General features: G+C 35.3%; 1 protein-coding gene across 1 annotated transcript in view; it reads right to left on the reverse strand.

The window, feature by feature from the left end:
- Positions 1-22812, reverse strand: part of LOC145666244 (uncharacterized) — an 80746-nt gene extending 57934 nt beyond the window's left edge. The window contains exon 1 of the mRNA XM_081733312.1: positions 22675-22812. The gene's annotated coding sequence lies outside the window, so the exon portion shown is untranslated. The remainder of the gene's footprint in view (positions 1-22674) is intronic.
- Positions 22813-27018: the final 4206 nt, after the last annotated feature.

The raw sequence follows: 27018 nt of genomic DNA on the forward strand, positions 1-27018 counted from the left end.
CAACCGCATTTGATTATGTATCGTGTTGTTTTGGTTTCTTGTGAACTACTTTTTAATTAACATTATTATTTAGTTTTAATAACTGTATGTTAAAACTATTTTGTTTATTACAAACTAAATACAACTATTATTTAAAAAGTAGTTCACAGGAAACCAAAACAATATGATATGTAACCAAATGCAGTTGAGTTTGTTCCTCTACTCGCTGCCGTAACTTAGATTTTAGGGAAACTGTTTTTCTGGCAACACTGTAATTTCTATGGATGGCAACACTGAACATTCTTCAGGTTCATATTTTCTGTTGTAGAATAGCATTACCTGTGATTGTGGTGACTTCCATTTCATTATCTCCTTTCACTGATGAATAATCAAGCAAAAGAAAAATGGTAAATTTTGTATTATTTCTAGTAAGGCAGGCTCTTAAGTCCAAAAACTACAGAAATTACGCATGTAACATATTTTTTAAAGTACGCCACATACAATTTTTTTTCAGTGCAAACTTTATAATATTTGTGGAATTTTCTGTATGCATTCTAATAACAGTCTCAATATCTCAAAACGTCTTAAAAGTGACTTACACTACTTTACTATCCAACAGCTCGTATACACATGAACGTTCCTTAACTACAAGTTTGATTAATGAATATAAGTAGTTTTCAGAAAACTAACTATCAAGTGCATGGTCCTTGAGCGTACAAAAATGGGGCTGCTGATGTTTCTTAAAACATTAATTTGAATTTTTATATTCAAAGTTTCGATTGGAGAAGATTTATTTTACGATTGCTTGTTTTCCTTTACCACATAGAATCAGTGATAATTTCAGGTTTTCACAGGAGGGGTACTTGAAATAAACAGGGATGAAACTAATACTGCGGAAATAATGATGACCCTGGTTGAGCCAGAACTAAAAATACCGCAGAAAATTTCTTTGCTTCGCGGATAAAATTTCCCCAAGGCCCCTCTCTGAAATTATCGTTGTTTAGAAGTATTCCTTTCCACGATATAATTTGAATAAATGAGTGATTCATAGTTGTATATTATATTCCATCGTTACATTTTTACTTGAAATAAATTAATACCGATATGTTTATTGTTAACAGACATCAAACGAATCTATAAATATATTTTTGACTCCAGTGACAAGTTGCTTTAGCAAAATCAGAAATTAATATACTGAAAACGTGAGACAATGATGTACTCATGCCGCTTGGATATATTCATATTTAGGATCAAGTGGCAAATGGTTACGATTGGATTTGAGTTTAGCGCCCCTGTGAATAGCGAGGCTATATGAGACGTGGACCTATGTCTTAACGTGGAATACTAACCAGATGAGATCTTACCAGGGATCGAACCAGAGTCTCCTGCCCCAAAGACGCATATGCTAACCATATACCCACGAGGAAGCTTTGCGTCTGGTTACGGCTTTGATCCATGGTGAAGTGCTTGTCTTCAATACAAACCCAAGTAATAGTTCAGATTCCATTGTAGCAAGTAATCCCGTCTCATATGGTCTCGGAGCTGAAAAAAGTTTAAGTGCATCAATTCATCAAAGACACTGTTTGATGCACATTTCTCAGTCCTTATTATTTTATGCAGCATGATTAATGCATAGATATATTTTACTTATATATATTTCACTTTAATAAAACCTCGTGTTACTTCTTGGTTTTATCTAGATCAACTGGAGCGTAGAAAGTGACAGCACATTGATGTGTCATATTATGGTTTCAATCACTTTGTGATATCATGCGAGCATTAAGAATTTGCACTAAATATTCTAATTAATAATAAATAGTGATCACTGTATTAAGAGGCCTAATCACTCCGAAATTAAAACACCGCTAATTTTACAGAAATTATATGATATCTTCAAATAGATAAAAGATAATCGAAAAGTGAAACAAAAGCGCGCTGGACAATATTATTTTGCATGAAGTACCGTTATCACGAGTCACCTAGTAGCTTTCTGTTTGTAGCCATTTATAAACGCAAAGATAATGCCGATTTTCTAAATGGCTGGAAATCGAAAGCAGATAAGTGAGTCGTGATAACAGTATCTCAAGTAAAATAACATTGTATAGCGAGCTCTGTTCCACTTTTCGATTATCTTTTATCTATTTAAAGATATCACATAATTACTGTAAAACTAGAGATATTTTAATTTAATCTTCTGGAGATAAGTTATCAATTGCTGTGTGTGTATGTTTTTATATATATATATATATATATATATATATATATATATATATATATATATATATATATATATATATATATATATATATATAAACCTCTCCTCATATACTATGATTAAAATAATTCGAACTGTGTCTTTTAAGGCAATTGAGCAAGATTGTTGCAGTTCAGGAAGCAGTAAGTGAGCCACGACAATAGTCTTGCTTTCACACATTAAAATACTTTGGCAGATAAATAATTTTCTGATATATAAAGGTATGCGTAATTGAGGCGTTGGGTAGCAAAGTGGCGCAACTCAGTTTTGAGACATTGTGAAATGTTGAGACTTTTATTAGAATCGATATAGAAAAATCGGACAAAATCGGTTCTTTGTGCTGCCATATTTTGGCCTATGGCCTGGTTTTTAACTTTGAGATTCGCAACTTTGCCATCTAACAGGTTATCGTTTCAAGTTCACGGAAATGACAATCTAATTTGTTTTAAAAAATGAGTTACGCCACTTTGCAATCCAGCGCCTCAATTATCTTCTTTAAATCTCTCTGTACAGCGATAAGCTGCGCAAAATATTGAAATTTTCTTCCTCCAAATAAAACGTCATTCATACATGCGTATTTGGTAAACAGCATTGCAGTTGAAAGAACAACGTGTTTGCTGCACCAATTGTGTCTGTAGACCAGCCCTGCCCACGGCGAGCAGATAGTGGAAACTCTCCTCGTGAACGCTCACGAGCATTCTACGGGCAAATACCATTGTTCGTGCTTCGTGGATCTTCGGGTTTCGTCCTTAGAGGAGCGGAAGTGTTGTCAACCTTGGCGGTAATCACTAGCTTACCAAAAAAAAAGTATGTATGGTAACTGATTGCCATTTAGTGTAAAGTGTTTTTTTACAATGTGGTAACCGTTAACTATAGACAATACAAACTTGTAACAGCAATCAAATGATAAACTATGTACGTTCCTTTTCTTCTTTTTTCTTTCCTTTTGTTAAAGAAGGATGTGGGTTTGTTATATCCGAGTGTGGGTTTGTTATATTATGTTGTTTCGCTTTTCAGGAAAAGAGATAATCTGTTGATACGAAAAAAAAAAAACTGTAGCACTTGTTTGTAATTATCTAAGTATTATCTCCAGAAAATTAGCTTATGCATGTATGTGTGTATGAATAGGCTTAGCAAGGGGTTGGTTGTGGAGATTAGAAGCCACTCCACTATCAATAGGAAGAATAGTATTTCTTACTCCACTTTTAAAGTTACTTTGATCGCAAAGAATCAAACAAAATATTAAGAGAGCCAAAGAGATTTTCCATTTTTAAGAGTGACCGTTAGTGACTGCAATTAGTTTTTTTTTTTTTTAAACAAGGAGTGTCTTTTTAATAAGGAAAAATGTATTGTCCCTGGCTGGTTGCTTGCCGGTGGCTTGTTAAAAGTGAAAAAGAATGTTAAATCATTTCAACGACTGAAGCTACACGCTTGTCTTTCTTCGATAGTTACTGACTGATTTTGAAAGTCACAATGTTGTAGGCCTACTGTAATAGCGTAGGCCTACTGTAATAGCGTAGGTCTACTGTAATAGCGTAAATTCGGAAGGAAACGTTCCAACTGAATGATACGAACAATTATTCCCAATGTCTTGAACATGAAACGTGGGTTGCACGGATAACGCTTAAAGTAGGCTGGACTGCACTGGAATTTCCTTCCGGCAAATTAGTGTTTGGTCGTAACTCAGTTCTTCTGTGTAATTGTCTCTTAACAACATTTGAACATTTCTTTTAGATAATAATAACTAACTAACTCTATGGCCTATGGAACCCGAAGGCTCAATGCCGCGTTTACAAAATATTTCCACTAACTTCTGTCCTTAGCCAACTGGATCCAGTTTCTACTCTGTACTCTTATTTCTGCAAGATCCATCTTAATATTGTCTTCCCATCTACGCCTAGGTCTTCCTAGTGGTCTTCTTCCAATTGGGTTTTCAGTTAAAATTATGAAAGCGTTTCTAATTTCTTCCATTCTGGCTACATGGCCTGCCCACCTGAGCCTTCTACACGTAATAACCATAATAATGTTAGGTGAGCGGTATAAACTATGCAATTCCTAGTTATGAATTTCCTCCAATCCCCATTTTCATCCCTCTTTGGTCCGAATAATAATAATAATAATAATAATAATACGCATTATTATTATTATTATTATTATTATTATTATTATTATTATTATTATTATTATTATTATTATTATTATTATTATTATTTTCAACCTCCCGTCGTTCTGCTGTCAAACGAAAGGCGTTTACAACTTAGCAAACGTGAAGCGAGTGACAAGTTACAGACCGAGTGCTAATGTAATACAACGTCACGAATTGTGTAAGCAAGCTAAAAAGGTCTGAAACAATTCGTTTCCGATTTTTGCAGTCGTTTTTACGTCTGTAAGATGACATGTTTAATATTAGTTTCTTTCTTTCTTTCTTTCTTGTTCATTTGTTAGTTACTTCAACGCTAACTGTAACCTCTATCATGCGTCTTCCTCGACCAAAAAACGTACCAATTTTATTTCCTGCAGTGTTTTCGCGTCACTGCTTTCGAAATGGGGGGGGGGGGAGAGCACACCTGCACATTTCACGCTTGCGTCTGCTCAATGCTTATCATCGTGCGAATTTCTGGCCAGGCTTGGCCATAGGTTTTTTGCCATCATGTGTGGTTGGCAACACTTATCGGATGCAGTGGAAGAAGCGAAGCTAGCAGCACCTGTGCTCACCTGTTCTTATCATCGGTCGTGCTCGCTCACGCTTTGGCTCCGGGAGCCAATTCATGGACAGGCCTGCTGTAGACTGTAGTGACTGGTTTAGTACTCTATGCATTGAACTGAATTTCAAATGTCACTAAATTAATAATCAGACTATAACTATAAAGAAGCAATTATGTCACTAATTAATTTTAAGGGATCAGACTATTAGTGAGTCCAATTCCACTTTAAGCAATAGTTATTCGTCTCGCAACCTCGGTGCTGAAACATGAGCGTGATTTCAGGTTTTGCTTGAAGGGGAAAGATTAACGTCTTTCATTAATTTATTACTATGCTATGCAAATGTAGACGGAAAATGCAGAGTGCGAAGGGAAGCCTGACCCGAGTACTTTATCCTCTGGTCAATAGATGGCTCTGTGTGTGGTAATGGTTGAACACGGGAGCATTTTCGCGGATCCGAAGAGTTTCAGATATCCTCTGATCTTATTGGCCGATACAGATAGGACATCAAGAGTCATGACCTACATATAGCGGAAAGTAAAGGTAAACTGCTGTTGGCCCTCGTAGCCGAGCGTGCTAGTGCATCGTGCTAGCAATGGAAATTGCTTTTGGTATGGGTTCAAATCCTAACCAAGGAAAGTTTTTTTAATTTCATAACACTTTTTTTTATTAAAATAAGATTGAAAATAATATTCAAAAAGTGATTTACAGATTATTTTTTAAATTTTCATAACTTTTTTCATTAAAATAAGCATGCAGTTTTACTATACGGATCCATAGTAAAAGTAGTAGTAGTAGTAATAATAGAAGTAATAGTAGTAGTAGTAGTAATAGAAGTAATAGTAGTAGTAGTAGTAGTAGTAGAAGTAGTAGCAGTAGTAGGGATGGGTTAGAAGCCCCGCAGGGGTTGGTTAGGTTCTGTTCTCTTGCCCAAATTTTTCTGTACATTTTACTTGACCAACATCAAACAGCTGGCTAGGGTAGCGCGTGAAAAATAATACAGGGTAGTGCGCGAATACTGAAACTTTTGGGATCGGCGTAAGTGCAACACGGGAAACTGGGAAAAGTTGTGTTATTCGTAATATAAAATTGAAGTCAGCAGAATGGGACAGTGATCGTATATTAAAGTGGGCTTTTTCCGGGGAGAAATGCGAGTGTCATCAAGAATTGATAGAAGTGTTACGGAATAGCAAGTGAGTGTTACAAAGAATTGATAGAAGTATTACGGAATAAGTAAGATGAGTAGCACCTTTTCAGCGAGGACGCCAAGCAACCAGCGACATGGAACGGTTAGACAGGCCTGAGAGTTCGTGGACCGATGTGTCACGTGCCGAATTCGAACATTTGTTTGAGAACGAGAAATGGTGGACACTGCATGAATTAGAGACGGAGACTGGGATTGAGAAGCACACCATTTATAAAATTTTGACGCAAGATCTGAACCTATGTAAACTTGCATCAAAATGGATTCAACATACCCTTACAGAGGTTCAAAAGTGGACACAATATTTAGTTTTTTCTGATAACTTACAGCCCTATGAGAATGAAGGCAACAAATTTCTTATGAAGATAATCGCTATGGATGAATTCTGAGCCAGAGTTGAAATCGCAGTCCTCAGAGTAGAGACATCCAGGATCATCGTGTAGGCAGAAATATCGTTAGAATTCCTCGCCCACACTATTGATGGTGATCGTGGCATACGACACAAGAGGATTACTTGTTTGTCACTTCGTTCCTCATGGCACCACATCACATGAGAGTACTACAAAGATTTCCTGCAGCAACATCTACAACGTACCGTTAGAGAGAAGCGTTCAGATCTATGTATAATGCAATCATACTGCACGATAATGCAAAGCCACATAATACATCTTGTGTACTGGGCCTACTGAGCCGATGGGAATGAGAAAAGTTGGAGAACTTCTCACTGTGTAATTTTGATCTCTTCTCAAGGTGAAGAAACCACTGCATGGTAGACGATATTCGACCCGCTTGACATTGAAAATGCTGTGCGCTAACAGACAAACTGCTTCAGGCATGGTGCAGACAATGACGATGCCGATGGTATTCGACATATTCCACATTGATGGCAACGTGCTGTGGACAATGCGGGAGATTATTTTGAGAGTTTATCATATTGTAATATGTGCATTAATACATGTGCATGTCACATGATTAATAGGGTTTTCTTTCATGATTCCTCCCAACAAAATATCCACTATGGATACTCTTTCAGTTGTATATAACACATCTTTAATGTCGAAATATTACTTAATCTTGATTGTCGAAATATTACTCAGTTGCCATGACATACTCCCAGACCCGGGCTGGGATACTAACGAGGGCGGTGGACAGGTCTACTAAAAGGGCGCCCATAGAAACGTGAATATATATATATATATATATATATATATATATATATATATATATATATATATATATATATATATATATATATATATATATATATATATATATATATATATATATATATATATATATATATGTGTGTGTGTGTGTGGGTGCCACCATTTTATATCAAAATCACCAAAATTGTTTTAGTAATAAAATTTTTGTCAAACAAAATTAAGCTAAACACATCAACAACTTAATATACCTCTATGGCCTATAGACACAGTAGGTTTAATGCCGCGCGATTGGGTCCAGTTTCTACTTCATATTCTTATCTCTGTGAGATCCGTCTTAACGTTGTCCTCCCATCTTCACTTCGGTCTTCCTAATGGTCATTTTCCTATTTGGATTTCCACTTAAACTTTGAAGGCCGGTCCTACTTTCTTTCATTCATGCTACATGACCTGCTTATCTGAGCCTAGTAGACTTCATGACCCTAACAATGTTTGGTAAACGGTATAAATTATGCAGTTCCTCGTTAGGAAGTTTCCACCATTCCCTATTCCTGTTCTCCTTGGAGTCCGAATATTCGTCTCAGGAAAGTGTTCTCAAATATTTTCAGTCTGCGTTTTACCCTCAGAGTAAGCGATCATGTTTCGCAACCATAGAACACAACAGGCATGATTGTTGTTTTATATATTTTGAGCTTCAAATTCCTCGGCAGAATTTGTGACGACAAAAGATTTTTAACTGAATAATAAAATGAAATCCCTGCTTTCAGTCAACATCAAATTCCTTCGTGATTATGGCTTTGGTCTATTAATAGTGATCCTAGATACTTGAAAGTATTATTTGGTATTTTAACTCATCCATAATTTGCATTATTACGATCTCGACGAACTTCCAAGTGTAGAGTCTTCTCTGCGTTTACTTCGAAGCCCTTATCCCTGCAAGCGTTAATTAAGATTTCTGTATTCTTTTTGTTCTATCATTCCATATTATATTTACATCATCAGCATACGCTATAGCCTGATAAATATCATTCAACTCTAGGATCTGATTGCTGTCTTTGATTTCCTTACAGTGTACTCCAGAACAAAATTGAATAGTAATGGCAACAACGCATCTCCTTGTTTCAGCCCATTCTCAACTTGAAAGCTCGTAAACAAGAATTTCCCTACTCGGACCTTGCTTTAGGATTCATTTAAACATATATTAATTAATCTAACTAACTTTTTCGGTATTCCCAATTCTGTAATAATGTTGTATAATGTTTCCCTCCTAACCTAATCGTATGCCTTTCTAAAATCAATAAATAGCTACTTGATGTGCCGGGATATTGTATTCCCACTTCTTTTCGAGTATTTGGCGAATAATAAATATCTGGTCAATAGTTGATCGATTTCAATTAAATCCGCACTGATAATCTCCAATTTCATATGCGTATGGAGTCAATCTTTCTAATAGAATGTTTAAGAGAATTCATAGGATGCTGACAGAAGACAAGTACTTCGATAATTATTACAATCAGTTTTGTTGCTTTTCTTGTGAATTGGGACAACGATTGATTTTTTTCACTCTTGTGGTGGTAATTCCTCCTTCTTCTAGATAAGGAGAATGAATTTGTGTATATTTTCCCACAATTTTTCCTCTCCAGCTAAAATTAAGTCAGCCAGAATTTCGTCTACACCCGGAGATTTGTATTTATTATTTTTATAGCGGTTTCTATTTCTATTTGGTAAGGTTCTGTACGGTTATGCTGTATGCATTTCAATTTCTCCAAGAACATTAGTTTTAGGCTGCGTGTTAAGCAAACCGTCAAAGAAATGTTTTAATCTATTCAAGATGCTCTTTGTATGTGATAATTGTTCCGTTTGCTTTTTTTAATATATAAGCGAGAAGTTGAGCCTTTCCTGAATTCATTTATGCTCTTATAGATATCCCGAATATCTTTGTTTTGCTATTATCTTCAAATTTATTAATTTTAACCTTTAAAAAATCGCGTTTCTTCGTTCTAAAAGTTTTGGAAGATTTTCCGCCAGATGGCAACGAAATTTTGTGTAGTTATCTCGTTCGGATTTTGTAGCCAATGCTGTTTCGCCTGTTTTCTCTTTTTTGCCAGTTTAGTGAATTCCTGGTCCAACCACGGTTTACTCCTACTTATTTCCGCATACCCCATTTTTAATTATTCTGCTGAAATTTTAATGCTATATCTAATTTCAACCCAAATATCCTGAACACTAGTGCACTCCGAATCTTCTAAAACCGAGAATCTATTCGACACTTCAGTCTGGTATTCTCCTCTCACCTGGAGTTCCTTCCGCTTAGCGTACGCGCCTTTGGCGTGGGAGACTCGGGTTCGATTTCCGGTGGGAACTCGTGTGGTTCGGATTCGACATTAATCAGTAGTATATATCATACCGTCTCACATATCCTCACTGCTGAAACGGATGTTAAACTCAAAATCAGCTCAACTCTCCTCTCACCTGGATCTCTTCTAATTTCTTTAAATTAAACCTCTCCGTTTTTACATACTGAATATTTTCTTTATTCAACGATAGTGTCTCTCTCCCTTATTATTGATACTACCAGGTACTAATCAGTATCATAGTCAGCTCCTCTGAACGACCGAACATCAATTCTGCTAGACTGTTTTCTTCTGTCTACTAAAACCAGTTCAATTTGAATATGTCTTTTTAGATTTGGTAAAGTCCAAGGATATTTATGAATGTCACGATGTGGGAGTTATTCTGTTGTGGCATGTACATTTGAATTAATAATATCAGATCACTGACTCTTAAGAGAAGTAAAAGAAAAATTTATCATTAACAAGTTCAACCCATGTAAATGCTGATATTATTCGTTTGTGAACTAAAAGCTCTGTTTCTAGTTGGTAATTTTTAATTTCCTCCTCGTAGAAGAACGTAAAATTTCCGGATTTGACAGCCCCATTTCCTTCCCATCTAACTTCCTGATATCCTACTAGGTTCATCCTCTATTTTTATAACTCACTGGTTACGGATTTTAACGCACTTGCCTTATAAATACTTCTTACATTCCGTGTTCCAAATCTTATGTCCATTTTAATTTGCTGAGTTCGAGCCAAGTTATCAGTCCTGATCCGAGGATTCTGCGAATGTATCTGAACATTTTTTTTTACAGAATGAGGTTGCTAACCTCGTACCAAATCCCCAAGCCGAAGGAACACCCCTTGTCGTCTGTCCGCGTCTGCTTATTCAGTATATTCGCAGCTAACCTCTATATCTAGTGGTCTTCTCCTCGATCCAAAACCGGAACATGCGTTATGGTGAAAGGAAGACTACATTTCACAAAAATTAATAGGCAGTGATAATCCGAACCCTGCTTTGAAGCACACAGGAACAATAAATATGCGCGGATATGTGGATACATATTAAGGCTGTGTAAGCTTGTATCTGTAAAAATCCTAAATTAGGGACACAGCGTAGTGTCAATGTAGTATTTCATGAATGCATCATACGTTTAACTCAGACTGTCCGAACTATTCTTGATTTCTCACAATGTTTTGTTTTATAGATACGTAACTTCATCCATATTTTTGTAAATGATTATACTCCTTATCTATTCTCTGACAGTAGCAACTGGATGAATTTACAATACAAAACTGGTATACAGAAGAAAAATAAAAAATAAAAAAAAAAGCATTTATGTGATATTTCGCATGCACCTTACGTAAAAGGCGCCTTGTACCCTTCACAGGTTCTTTATAAGCTACCACTATTTGAATTTATTATACAAACCTGGTATACAGAACAACTAAAACAACTTATCTATAATGTGATATTTCGCAGGGCGCCTTATATAAAGGGCGCACTGTACCCTGGACGGGTTCTTTTACCAACATTAAGTATTTATTATACAGAACTGTGGTCTACAGAAGAATAAATAAAATCGTTCAACTTTGATGTGGTTTTGCAAGGGTGCCTAATGTAAAGGGCGCACTGCACCTTTCACGGGGTCTCTACCAACAAAACTGTAAGAATTTATTATTAAAAAATCTACTTTTATTTATATTGTGATGTTTTGGGAGGGCGCACCGGGACATGTCCCGGTATCCCGGTGGGCCAGCACGGGCCTGCATACTCTCTATATATAGGGGAAACCGGGGTATTCACGAACACTTAAGCTTTGATTATAATTAAGTCTTTTGTTTTTAAAGATAAAATTAAGATTTCTTGTGTATAGAAAGCTTGAAGCTTTTCCTGTTTATTAAAGTGCAGAGAAAAGTCAAAAGTAACATTTTCCAACAAATCAGTGAGATGTTTTAAAAATGTACCTATGTTCGGGATTGCCCCAGTGGTCGGAGTAATCCCGAACATACTGATTACTTTAAACTTTCCTTTACGAAAGAAGGGAAATGCATTAAAATTATACCGTAATTTAGTATTTAAATCTTTAATAAGAATTATAATGACAAACATAAATCAAGTTAATGAGAAACATGACCAGACCTCAACGTCTTTGAAACTACTGCAAATGAAAGCTAATAGGTAATAGGCTAAACAAAATGTATTCTTATGAAACAAATTCAAAAACAACAGTGCATTTAAAAAAATATTAATTAAAATGAAAACATTACTTGAAATTGTAGAAATCACAGATATACGTACTAATGTTTTGCTCCCAAAAACAGTACTCTTTATTAGTCCAATGTTCAAATGCGGTCAATAGACTGAATAAAACTGGCTAACTGCTAATGGACGCTACTAGGCTAAATAAATTTGTAAAACACTCTGTGAATGACACACAGAAAAAATGCAGCCTATGATGAAGGATCTGATATCTAAAATGGGATTACTAATTAAAGAATAGTGAAGTAGGCTACTAATGGCTTAAGATAATAAATATACCAAACTATTCTAATTAATAAAGCTAATAACGCTTATTACGAAGATGATCTATTTCCCGGGGGGGGGGGGCTCAGTGGTAGAGTGTTCACCTCCGGTGCTTGTGATCCCAGCTTGGATCCCAGATTGCGCCGTGTGGACTTTGTGGTGGACACACACCGTGCTCATGGATTTTCTCGGGATTCTCCCGTTTCCTCCCACTTTCTTCATTCCACCATTTCATTAATTTCTCATAATCATCGTCTCCTTTAAGCCTAACCGGCATAAGCGTGGGACGTAAAACAAAGATTTCATTTCATTTCATGATCTATTTCCCAAACCAATCTCATTTACTTATTACTTACTTTTCAATTAAAAAAAAGACTATTTGATTTTTTTTTATATAATTTATTTCACACCATGGGGCAATCCCGAACACTCCGCGGTAATGAAACATTCTGTCTGGCATTTCCTCATGAGACGCTATTTTATTGTTAAAGTTTAAACTAATTCTTGACTGCATCTAAGCTAGTAAGATTACAAAGAACTAATGCTCAAATGTAGGGGAATATATAGCCTCATCTATAACAATATAGATAAGATAAGAGCCAACTTACTTTGCCCAGATTTTTGATTCAACATTATAAGTGACGATTATAGCAAAAACAACAAAACGTCTTCTTCCTGGCAATCCACTTAACTGACTGTTACCAAATTTATGCTATACCATCTTCTAGCCACCTTCAGTGCTGCCAACTTGTATAACAAGCTGTACACCAATGCTTGCCCCACATCAACCTCTATTTTTTAGTACCATACGGCAATAATGGCTTAAATGAGCTCTGTCCTGGTCTTCAAAGTTTGTTCCTGAAACTGATTGGACATGAGATGCCACAAATTCTCAATGGGATTCATATCAGGGAAGTTCGGTGTCCACCACAATCGGTTAATGCACATCTCAGAACACCACGTATTAACTATTCGTGCTTTTTGACAAGGAGCTTTATAATCTTGGAAGACGAAGTAGTCTGAATTTTCACATGAAAAGTAATCTCTAGCAGTTGGCAATAAACTTTTCATAGAATTGTGGTGTATTGTTCGGCAGAAAAGGTTCTAGTTCAAATTTTCAGTCTGCTCACACCTTGAGCTAAAACAACCCGACACCATAACATTTGCATTGAACTTTTGTGTTGCCAAAACACAATCACTCTTCAGTTCCTCACCCTTCCCCATCCAGAGCCTGGCACCGCTATTATTACCAGGTAGCATAAATTTCTTTCCGTCAGAAAATATTACGTGTTTCCGTTGGTCAACACCTCAGGCACCGTATATGTCACAAAACTTTCCTCGCTTTGATGTGCTTTTTCGCAACACAAGGCTTTTTCTGTGGCCTCTTCTTGGAAAGTCCTTCTTTCTTCAGTGCCCTGACAATGATTATGGGTAACGCAGTAACACCAACACCATTAGAAACAGTTCGAGCAATTTTTCTTGTGATAGAAGATCGATCGTTTAATGCTACTGCCTTTATTTTCTGCACAACACGTGGACTTACTTTTGGTTTTCTCCCACAATTTCTCCTCAAAGATGACGTGGCAAGGTTACTTTGCTTTCTAAGAACTCTTTCTACTGTTCTCCACAAACTTTTGCAGCTATCTGCTGCTGCGAAAAGCCCGCTGATTTCAGAACAAGTCTCATCCCTTGTTTACGTGGTGACGTATACCCCCCTTTTTTTTTTACCCATGAAATATTCAAGTCAAAGCTACTGCACAAACTTGCTACAATAATGCGCCATATAACTCAGAAAACTCTTAAAAAACTATTTAATGATTGAATAGGTCTAGAACAACCATGTTCCATACAATTTCCACCTGTAAACAGACTATATCTAATCAATAGGCATCAGCCATTTCCTCAAAAATATCAGATCCAGCTGTTAGGGAAAAGCAGAATTAAAGACGACTGCAAAAATCAAGGATGTTATAAAATAGAGGATCTGCCCTTACAACAAAATCTTGAAGCCATACGTCACAGTTTCGCTACCCCTACTCTGCCCACTCCGCCCACTAAGATCGCAATGTTTTGAGCAACAATCATGGCGGAAACAAAAGTAACCAATCAGACGATGGCGCAAACGAGAGTAGCCAATCAGACGTACCGATGCTCGGTTGTTTTTTGGCTTCATTGATTTAGTAGAATGAAGATACATATGGGCAGATCCTCTATTTTATAACATCCTTGGTAAAAATAGTGAAAAAAAAAGCATCAAGTAACACCAAGTAACAATTTAAAAACCCATTCGACATTGTAGGGTACATAATTATTTTTAATTCTTCACATGTCTAATGAAACCTTTTGAATCGCAGTAGCCCTAAGACTAGGTTCAGCTGTTTGTGAGCCACATCGCTGTCCAGCTTGCGGGGATCAAGTTACCCAACGCGGCCTGCATGGCCTCTCATGCATGAAGAGCATAGACAGAAACACCAAACATTCATCTGTTAATCATATCATTTTGCGAGCCCTCACGACGGCAGGAATTCCTTCGATTCGTGAACCGTCAGGCTGCTGTTGTTCCGATGGTAAACGACCTGATGGCATGACATTAATACCTTGGATGAGAGGCAAATCTCTAGTATGGGATTTTACATGTTCGGACACATTCGCCCATTCAAGCCTCCCATTGACCGTTGTGAATGCTGGAGAAGTTGCTAGACCTAGAGAGGCAGAAAAGGAAAGGAAATACAATAATCTCCTCGATAAATTTATATTTGCTCCAATAGCTATTGAGACCAGTGGAGCATGGGGTTCTAGAAGCCTTGATTCTATTAGAGAGGTAGGCAGACGCATATCTATCGTTTCTGGAGATGTTCGTTCAGCATCCTTCTTATTCCAACGTATATCTATTGCGGCCCAACGTAGCAACGTTTCGTCATTTCTTGGTACGTTGCCGCCTGGAAGGGAACTGGAGGAGGTGTTTCTTCTCTAGTACAACAGATACAAGCGAACAATAGAATAATAAAAATAATAGAATGTATATATTTTGTTTAACTAAATTGATTATTTTTAATTAGTTTGATATTAAAACATATTTCAATGTTCCTGTAAATTTCTTGACTGGTGCAGTTAGTTTGTTACAGACTGTATATATATAGTCTGTATATAGTCAGTTATATATATATAGTTAGTTAGTTAGTTACTTAGTTTGGGTAGATAGGCTGAATATGTAATTTCATAACGCATGAGGAACACAAATTTAGACTGACCATCTCCATATAGATTTCTAGTTCCACAAAGCAAATTGTTATTCTCAAGAAAAGTTGAAAAAGTTCAATCTCCCCCCCCCCCTCACAATATTTCTTTAGTCACGAAACATCAACCTTGTCATACTAATAGAAAAGAGAGATTTTAGCTTCCAATTGATTGGAACATATAAATCAAAATTAGCAAAATTTAAATTTACTGAATGCAAAGTTTCCCAAAACTCATATTTTAGTATCAATAACTAAATAAATAAATTACAAGAAACTGCACCAGGAAGTTGTTCTAAGATGAATAAATAATACATTAAAGGAGTTACTTCCGTGTTCAGGTTTATATAGAGCATTAAAACGATCTTCAAAAACGATTTGGCAAAGTAAATCTCACAAAGAGAAATATGAATACAGAAAGCATTGCAAACGAACTCTCCTGTTTTATCAAAATGTAAATAAATAAAACCACTTCTACAGAGCGTAGCTATATAATAGAGTAAATCATAAAAAGGGAAGAATAATATCAAATATAAGTAAAATGTGAAGATAGTAGGAAATCTTTTATTTAATACCGCAACTTAAAGAAATGTAAAGAAAAGAAAAATGTCTTTTCTACAGGAAAGTCGTTTTGTAAAGAATTCTCATTGTATATTTATTTGTACTAATTCTAGCATTATCTATATTTTAATAATTTCAGCCGCTTACATTGCAGAAGTAACCTTCGGATTATGGCTTTTAGAGAAAAAAAGTTGTATTATAAAGCATAAGGAAATGTTTGAACTTCTCACATAAGATAGGCTCGGAGTTAGGGTACGAAACTCACAAAGTCGGAGAACATTCAAAGAACACAATACCAGAACCGTGGTATCTCTAAAACAATAACATCTACGGTCTCAGAGTTCCATTAGCACAGAAAGGAGATAATTCCATAATACAATGAGCAAGATAGCTTGTGCTTCTTAGTAATCTTCAGTGCTTGTAAACAAAGACAGTACAAAGTAGTGTATCTTAAATAAGAAACGGGCATCAATGTAATTACTAGGATTCAGGACTATATCCAAAGGTACAGCAACACATCGACAACCTCGAAGCTAATTAACATTTATAATTTGTCGAATGTATATGTTTATTCTTTCATTAAACTTTTAGTACATTATAAAGAGCCGTGGTGGCTCAGTGGTAAAGCGTTCACCTGTTGTGCGTGGGGTCCCTAGTTCGATCCCAGCTCGCGCCAAGTGAACTTTGTGGTGAACTCCTTTAGCTTAGCCGGCATAATCATGGGACGCAAAACTAAAAGTGTGGGGCATTTTTATATCTTATTTTATTATCATAATTCATTTTCAAATTTACTTAACACCGATGCATATAATATCATCACATTACATTTACAAATCACAGTTGAACCACCAAAGCTAAAATAAATTTGATACAGATTAAGCGTGTTTATGTTGCTTAGTTTGAAATAGCAGGACAACCACCAAGCAAAAGCATACTAGATAAATATGACAGCTACCTTTAGACAGGTTACTTAAATGCCGCTTTTGTCTCACGAAGCTCATTGTACTAAACTCCAAATCAAATCAATAGCATAATAGATGTAAACATTTTTCATTGTGATTTGGAATAGGCTACAGATAATTTAACAGCAAGGACTCAGGATAATAGGCTTCTATATTTACAGGTTATTAACCCTTTGAACTACTTGGGTTTTCAAACAATACTTGAGATCTTTATTTAAATTAGGGATGGCATCTCGAATCTCGGATCTGGAGCCGAAATCTGGATCTCAGATTTTGATTCCTATCCAAACCCCATCCCAAATTGTGATAAACTTGAATATCTAAAATTTGCCGAAAGTAATTTCACGAAGTCCTGATGAAGACCAAAACAGAAAATTAAGACGAATATCGACAAGTCTATTTATCTCCCTCAGTCTACTCTAAAAACAAATGCTTGCCTTATCAAAAAAAAAAAAAAAGTATGATTTCATCCGGATAAGAGTTCGAATGTCGAATCTAGGTCCGTACCCGGTTCCAGGACTGAGATACACACCTGGGATTTGGAACATCTGAAACTAGTATACATTTGAAACCGGAATACAAAACTCGAATGTTTAAAATTCCTCAAGAGACCTATTTCATTGACAATTAAGAAAACATAAACAGTTAAGACAAGTATTGACTAGTTTTTACGTATATTTATCTTGCTCAGTTTGCTCAAAATATCAAATGTATACTTAGTAAATCACAATATGAGCACGTAGAATAAAGCATGAATTTTGGTGCCGCTTATCTAGATTTGAAATTTCGGATTCATACATAAAATCGGGCTGAAAGATAAATATTTGAAATCTGGAAACCGAAACATTCGCTAGTATCAAGATTGTAGCCGATGTAATGTGAGCGGAAGGCACTTGCACTAATCTCGCGCGTACTTTGGGAAACACGGGAAACGAAAAAAAGATAAATATTCTTTTTCAGGGGGCTTTAACAAGACTTTTCATGAGTGTTGTGTTCAAATACGATAACTGTAGTGACGACTTGCTTGAAATAAAGGCCTTTTTATTTTTAACAATACAGTTAGGGACTTTCACATTGGGGAAAAATTAGCAAGGCACATTCCACCGATTAGGGTGCTGATTCTTATGGGAGCTTTCACATTGAACCGGAAGATTTCTCATGTGGGTATCGGATTGCCACAATTTACCTTGCTGAAAGACGTGGTTTACCAGGAGTCGGTCAAGATTTTTCTGGACTTAGTCTGTAGACTGCTTCTGGTCTCAATTATTCCCATATAACAAGAATAGTCACATATATAGTTGGTTCGAAATGAGTTAAAACATCACTAATTTACTTTAAGGAGACAATCACGATTTAAATATTCGTAAATCAGAAGAGATGTGAAAGTGAAGCGTTAAAATAAATCCGATAATTCCGGAATGAAGTGATTTATATGCAACCTAAATATAACAATGAAACTCCTTATGTAACATTTTCAAAGCTAAGATTAACAGTTAATCTTCTTGAAGAGGGTTTACGACAGCATAGAAAATTATAAATCCAATTATAAGTAGTACCTCTGACAGCCCCGCATTTCACATCACAAGCGCCCTTCATCCTGACAAGTGGGCAGATCACTTACCAACGATTACTTTTCAGCCATTCCAGTAACATCAATAAATATCTCAGGTTGGGTTTGGGAGATCATGCTTCGGTGAACCTTGACTATCACCATCAGCAGCTATTAGAGAATCAGAACTTATTTCTGTATAGATAATATGGGTAACTATAGCTTTTCGTCTATAGAGGACGGAGAGTGTATGATATTATCACAGGAAATTTTTGATACATAAGACTTAGATTGTCAGTATTTAGGAGCAACATTTAAGATAATCAATTGCCTTAAATGTGCTACCGCTTAGCCGAGAAAACCCGACAGGCATAGTTGAGTGGTCTGAGGCATTAGGCTGTGTATGGTTTGCTGTGAGTGTCGTGGATTCGAATCCCGCTTCGGGCATGGGTGTTTTTAACTGTCCTCGTTTACTTTTGTGTCTGTGTGGTGTCATAATGGTTGCAGTGTAATCCATGTAAAGCATTCACTAGGTTAATTAGAGATAATTTGGTAAAAGGATGTTACCCTTTAAAAAAATAAAAAAAAATAGTGGCTAGCGCGTGCCTTCGGTGCCCGTGGTCATGAGTTTAATTTCCAGAGAGGCACTCAAAAATTTCGGTGTTGACTCAACATCGTGAGTACAATTGGGGAGTTATCTGAGAGGTAGCAGAGGGAAGTAAGAGGTAGCAGACTCCAGTCTAGGAAGCCCGCATTAGGGACTTTGGGTATTTTTCCGCTAACCACACATCCCCACTTTGATACGTAAGCACACTGGCAGGGACCAAGAGACTGTTGTGCTAAGAGATTAATTTGTTTTAATTATCTTAAATGACTTCTTTATTATTAAATTTTATCCAATATTTTCTTTTCAACTGGTTTGTGAAACTCAAAGCTAGCTATTTGTTTTCTTTTTAATTCATGTTCATAGTCAGCACAAGTAATCACTAAGGAAAAACAATCTTTTCAATAAAATCCATCTTGCGTCTTTCGTAGCTCTAAGTTTAGTTATTTTAGCTTTTTTTTAAAGGTTGAAGGGCATTTTTATCATTTTCCCCTAGTTTTCCCTATTTTTTTTCTAGTTTTACCTATGTTTCTTTGTACGGACATTGCATCTATAGGCACGTGCTTAGTGTGTTCGTTTACAAAAGCGGACTTTTAACCTGCCATTATAGAAAGTGAGAGTGCCCTGTATCAGAGAAATATTAATTGACGTATGTACGTGAATATATCTGTAATGAAGTCGTAATTACTCAAATTTGCATCGTACATAGTTTCCTCATCCTCATTACCCCCGCTTCTTGAATTCTAGTTCTAGTATTCTCTCTTGAGCAAGGCTCATTTAATGGGGGACTGATGTCTCATGTAGGCCTCTTAACTATAACATCAGCAATAAAGAAAGTAGGGTTTAATTTGCACTAATTTTATAACATTACGGTAATTATTAGCTAAATAATTATAATAATACGGAGCGAGCTTAGGCTTGTTGTTAGGATTCTTGCTTCGCAATTGGGTAATAACGGGCTCAAATTCGGAGACCGTCCATCCTGACTGAAGATTTTCCAGTGTTATTCCTCAGTTATACTGGGTAAATGCAAGATTAGTACCTTAATCTAAGGCTCTGGAGACATTCCTTCCATTCCTTTTCCAATGTAGTTTTTATTTGTTGATTACTACCGTGTAAAATGGTCTCTGAGGATGTATCTGGTAGTTTATAGTAAATAAACAATAACGACATAATATATCTTCATGAAACGTGTGGGTTAATTTAACTACAGCCTTACCCTCCCAACAGATAGCTTAAGTTTTAATATCAATTTCCTGACTTTTAAACACTATTTTCATATTGTTTTAGCTTCCAATTGTCTCATGTATGTTCCCACCGAGAATTGAACCTGAGATCACATGAACAAATGCCAATATGTTAAATATTTTTGAACACTTTAATATAAAAAAATACAAAACACTTCAATGATACGACGCATGAATATGTTTTGGTTACGTCCTGCAATGTACGATTAAAGAAATCTGGAGGGTGAAGAAAAAATAACAGAAATCTCTTTATTATTTACTCTTCAACAAACCCCCGACCTCAGAAGGCTAAGCCATAAGTTAGGTGATAAAGTCATACAACGAACACTTTTATTAATATAATAACTAATAATGTACATACAGTACACAATCATATTGCTCATCTGAAATTTTCGTGTGTGTGTTTAAAAATCTACTGTTGTGCCATGCCAACCAGTCTATACTTTTTGTTGCACCTTCGAAGTGAGATATTCATTATTAAATTTGTTGATGATTGGACTCTAGTGAGTCAGAGGCTACAATAAACAAAGGGTTTGTTTTGTCTAATATTCCTGCGATTCGAAGGGTCTTATCTAAACGATCTTTCATTTGTATATGAAACAATAGTAAAGTTTATTTTCTAAGAATAAATTAATTATTTTCAATATGAAACTAACATTAAGTTTTGAAGAGGAGCTGAACAGAAGAATTTGTTACCATTTACATTAGTTTTTAGACAGTCAAGTTCACCATACTCTGAAATGGGAAGAAGTCAAACTTGGAAACATTTTACTAGAGATTTCCACAGAAAATGCAACATGTAAATATTACAAGGTTAAAATGAAATAAAGAACAAAGATAGCACAAATGTTTTATGGAAACATTTAAAATTACAGCATCCTACTATGTTAGTGAATCCGAAAAAAGTTTTGACGAATCTTAGATATTCAAATTTATCACCACAATTTCAGATGTAGGTTTGGATACGAATCAAGATCTCGGATCCGGATTTAGGATCCAGATCCGAAATTCGAATTTCGGATCCAGATCCGAGATCCGGATCTGCAATTCTGATCCGAGATCCGGATCCGGATCTCATTGGGTTCGGGATATCTGGATCCGAAAATTTTTGGCCATCCTTTATTTTAAATAGTTACTTCTTCAAAAATATTCTTTTGAATTTCAGGGCTTGTACATCATTCTCCTCAGAATAGAGCAAGATTTCAAATGTAATATGGCGCATGTCCGTATGACGTACGAAGAAAGAAAAATTTGGAGAAACTTCTCTGAGAAAGACCACCTTTATGTGCATGACTCTAATGTGATGGTACTCTAAGGATTTAATCATAATTTGCATTAAGATTTCAAAACAAGATAAATAAAATACAAAACAATCGGTTAAATTGAGTTGCATTGGGTTTCAAGGCCTTGCTTTTGAATTTAGTATTTAAATATATTGACATTGAATTTAATCTTAAAACATTTACAGAGAAGAGAAAGAATTCATAGATAAATGTGTAATTCGTGACAAATTGCTTCATACGAACATTGCTGCGCAAGTTAGCCACCTTGAAATGCCCTAATGCAATCACTAATAACAAAATAAACACAAAATAAATACATTTAGGTTCAAGATCTTCAAAAATTGTTTTAGGTTAGACTATTTACAGGAAAACGCTATTTTTTATTTTTAATATAAACAAATGTTAAAACTCCCTGTAAGCCAGACAGAAACGAAATCTGCTGGGCAGAAAATGTTCCACAACAGATTTCAGTTCTTTGATTAAACAGTGAAGGGAAAGGTAGGAAAAGAGATACAAATAGAAAAATACTAAACTGAAAGGAATTTATTGATTTTCTTTTTATTTTAAATCCCTTTTATTTTCGACTAAGTGTAGAAGTTAAGGAAATCCTCAGAAGTCTAACTTTCTTTGATGACAGTGCTTCACAACACAATCGCAGACAACTGATGTTAAGTACAACAAGTGCAGTTCTCATTATCAAGAAAAATGGGTATGATGGTCCTTTCCTTTCCAAATGCTTAGTTTTGGGAAAATGTTTGAGAAACATTACTCTTCAGTCTTAGAATATTGAAATCTAAAAGAGAGTGTTTCTTCTGGAAATCCAGAATTCAGGACAATACTTACTGGGAAAAAATGTTTGGGTAAATCATTATTATGTACTTTTTTGCCAGAACTCTTTGGGGATCTTTCTGAAAGATGCTTATTGATATTAAAATTATTCAACTTCTGAATTCGAATCCGGACCTCTCACGAGGAACAAAAAACTGCTTTTCACAATAATAAATTTAATTAATCGTTAATATTCTTTAAAACAACTTCTACTTTTATTCTATGCATAAAAGGTACTCACGCTAAATCAATTAATCATATAGTTCTATCCTATTTAGAGCAAAAGACAGCATACATTTATAATTCTTCCATCAGAAAAAAGATTGTAATCGAATTTATATATCTGTAGAAATTTGTTAGCTTAGTATTTAACTAATTGTTGTAGTATAATTTTAAAAGTTGTGAGATTTATTTTCAACAATGTGTTCACGATGAAGTGCAACACTTGCGGTATCGACATATGCAGTACTGGGACATTTGCGGTACTATTCAAAATGACTTCTTATTCTCTAAGTTGAGAGAGAATATATTTTTTGGTGTTCAGTTAGAAGATAGGCACAAAGGGTCAACTGCTACACAAGGACCAAGTTTTGTTACAATAGTGTCGCCTGCAAGTTGTTCTACGGGAAGGGGTAATAATGTAATATTTGAGATCTGGGATGTTTGAATGCTAAAAGCAAATTAAAAATCTTTCAGAATATGAAATCATTATTATCTCACCATATATACATACAAACCTTTCTCAGAGCACATAAGAACAGGTATGCAAATATAAGGACCAATCATGCAGAAGAAGTAAAAGAAAAGTTATTAGCATATATGGTAAACATATCAGAAAGATGCAAAGAAGTGCTTGTTTGATATTGTCCAAAACTGGAAAATGTAAACAAATTCTTTTCTCAGATTGACCGAACGCTTGATCATGATATTTAAAGGTAATTCCTAGAAATATTTATATTTTTTTATAGACTTAGGTAGTTTTCCTTAACAGTTTTCCAATAAGTATTTGCCAATAGTTACTCAAAGTTGAAAAATAATATTTTCTTTCTTCATTTTTAACATATTGAGATATTTATAATTACGAGTAAGTATTACAGGATTATGCAAAAAGAACGTACTAGCGGAGTGATTTGTCATAAGTCACTCATTTGACGGAAGTACCTAAACATTTTGGGGTTTAGGAGATGTCCCACATAAATAACGAGGTTAAGATTTCTCAGTTCAATACAAAACCTCTCTAAAATTGGAAAGTTTTGTTTTTGGTGATTTACTTAGGTAACGTTAACGAAAACATACAAGCATACCGAATTTCGTTTCTATTCCAAGTACCTAAAATACGAGTAGATAAAAAAAGCCCATTTAAATATAGGGAATTTCTTCATAGCTTCTTTAGACCCCTAAAAATTAAAAATATTCACTTTTGCCAATTTTACTGTGGGTTAGTCCCGGAAAGTTACTATCATGCCAAATTTCAACTTTCCACGTCAACCGGAAGTACCTGTAAGTCAGTTCATGAAGTTTTCCATATAGTTAGGACCAGCTAAAATACCCGTCCTTCGGTAAAGGATTAGATTGGATTGTAGTTAAGCATCCCCTTCAGCAGCGAAGCTATATGAGACGGAGACTTACAGCTTAACGTGGGATCCGAACAATATGAGCTCCTGCCGAGAAACTTGAAAGTAAGGAAAAGGGTGGGAATAAATAAGAAAGAGCAATCGCTTGGCACTATCCCTGTAAATATGAGTTACAATAGTTATACTATTAATTCCCGGGCCACTGATGCCCCTTTTCGCCTAAACTTGGCTTTAAATGTCATTAAGAATATCATCAATCAGTTTGGTAATCTCGAAAAATATGGTTTTGACACTATCGGTTATTTTGAACAGGTTATTTTGAACAGGTTATTTTTATAGATTTGCGTTAACTCAACAACATGCGTGATGTTATTCTCACTGTCAGGAATAACACAAATTGCAAAATGAAAGTAAACAAAAACAAACAAACAAACAAAAAAATCTAGATAAATATATTCTCTGTTTTAGATTGGTCTTTTTGCTTTCTCTGTTAAAAATTAATGAAGTTTATTATTAGAGGGATGTTTACAAATAGAATGTGTGTCATCCTTCACAACAGATATAATCTGTTACTTAACATTGTATAAAGTGAAAAGTATATTTCAGCACAAGAAAAGTTATAATTATTCTTCGTAACAAACGACACACACACACACACACACACACATATATATATATATATATATATATATATATATATCTAGCACCATAAATACTCGTATTATTTTTTCTTGATTTTGTCAAAAACTACAAATGAGAATTTCCCTCAAGTACTTCACTTCGTTTAGCTTCATATGGACAATGCAGTTTTTTTTTTTTAATAAAGTTTAGGAGTTAATCGTAATTTAGGCTATATGTCAGTGATTGCCAAACCGTCGATCGCGAGCTACTAGTAGCTCGAGGAGACATTTTCGGTAGATCGCGTTAACGCTCCGGTTGGCTAACCTTGATTCCTGCACTGAGCTGACGGTAACAACAGGGGGCACTGACAACAAAAACGGGTTGTTTCTCTCGCTCAATTGCCATTATCAGCCTCATCTCAAGTTCATTGTTCATACGCGTGGGGTTGTGCACTTTTTTTTTTTTTTTTTTGTGAGTATATTGAACATTTGCTAATTTGGATAGTTTAATTTCATACTTACTTGAGATGTAAGTTTACAAGCAATCAACATTAAAAAAAAAAAAGTTGACAGTTCTTTCGATTGGTACTTTACAGTAGGATTTAAAAACGGTACGGTAGCTCAGAAGTTTGGAAACCACTGCTATATGTCATTAAGCATACTGGGAAATTATCATCTTTGCTAGTGTAATAGCGAACACTTGAACAGGATATACTTCAGTATGAGATTTATCTTAACAGGTGACGTGATTATTGTACCTAGGTACAAGTATAAATTTTTCAAGTTTGCAAAAAATAATAATAATAATAATAAAATAAAATAAAATAAATAAATAAATAAATAAATCTCTATTTCCTCGAAAACTACACATGAAGATTTGCACTCATCGTTATAATGTTGTTCAACTTAATGAAATCTATAAATTCTTGTATTGTCACGGACGCTCATCGGTATCATTGTTAAACTTTGTCCGCTCAAAGGACATTCAATGAACAGCGAAAGGAAATGATGGATATTTCAAAACTACATTGTGATTAACATGGGCGGCGATTAGGGGGGCAAAGGGGGGAAGTTTCCCCCCACTTTTTTGAAATGACCTATTAATGTATATAATTTCATTTGGAAATGTAAAGTTTTTGTATGTATTTAGAAAAAATGGTGCCGTAGTCTCAATAATATTTGCCGTTGCGTGAGTACATATTGGTTGTCTTCCCGTGGAGTTAAGAAAGCTACAAGAATTGCCTTTTAATGACCACAAAAAATATTCCAAAAATTTACCTATTTGAGCGCAACATTTTGATCATACTTTCATTTCTTCTTACAAGAGCTCGATATAAGTCCACCATGAGTTAATCAACCGCTTTGAAACTAATTGAGATAACATTTCGCAAAAAAAAAAAAAAAAAAAAATCTTTCGCAAGTCGTTCTTTAATTGGACAAAAATTGACAGTTCGTAATGTCTTTTCTCATTTCTAATAGTAAGGAATATTTTGATTTGATTTTTTTTAGTTTAACATTCTCTTCAGCAGCAAAGCTATAGGAGACGCAGACCTACTGATTAGCGTGGAATCCAATGATCTTCCGCCGGGAATCGAACCTGGGTCTCCCACGCCAAAGGCACGTACGCTAACCGCTGAGCCAAGAAGGAGCTCAGAAAAAAATATTAATTAAAAAGAGAGTAAAAAGAAACTTCTACCTTTTCCATTGTTTTGCAGTGTAATAAACGAGCGAAGTGGCGTGTTTAGGGGCGTATGAGAACGAACATGTTTCCGGATTTCTTTAAATGTCGTAGCATATGTTTGTGATATTTACTGCCTCTCTAAGAGTAATAACATACATATAATAGCATACGTGGAATTAACTTTTTTTTTTCAATTGAGTGGAGAAAAAATTACGAAAATATGTCGGTAGTGTGTTCAGAACAAATAGCAGCAATAGGCACATACTCGACGACGTGTTGCAGGAACGCAACAGATCACCATAGCGAAAATGTAAATTAGCCAGCGAAAACAGAATAACACCGCTATCTTTAAAGGGTTAAAAATATAAGTTGTTCATTAATCCTTTTAAATTCCGGCTTTTTAAAAGGTAAATTATAGGTTTTCAGTCAAGCGTCTACAGCATCTTCCCTATTTATCCTAGGATCCTGGTTCATACCTCCACTTTCAATATAACTTTTGCAAAACAAGCCTCATTATTCATTACTATGATTAATATTTGCCTTTCTATTTATACGTTTTGTAAATTTGTTATTAAATAATCAGATCACACAATTTTCCAGATAGAATTTAAGATGTTCATCAGCAAGGAATCAAATCTTACATCTTCGTTTAAGAGTACAAAGGGCTAGTACCTACTTGCGTTGCTCTTGTCAATTTATTTAATAAAATT

This window comes from Thermobia domestica, chromosome 1 (assembly GCF_964235325.1).
Source record: "Thermobia domestica chromosome 1, izTheDome1.hap1.1, whole genome shotgun sequence".
Taxonomy (NCBI): Eukaryota; Metazoa; Arthropoda; class Insecta; order Zygentoma; family Lepismatidae; genus Thermobia; species Thermobia domestica.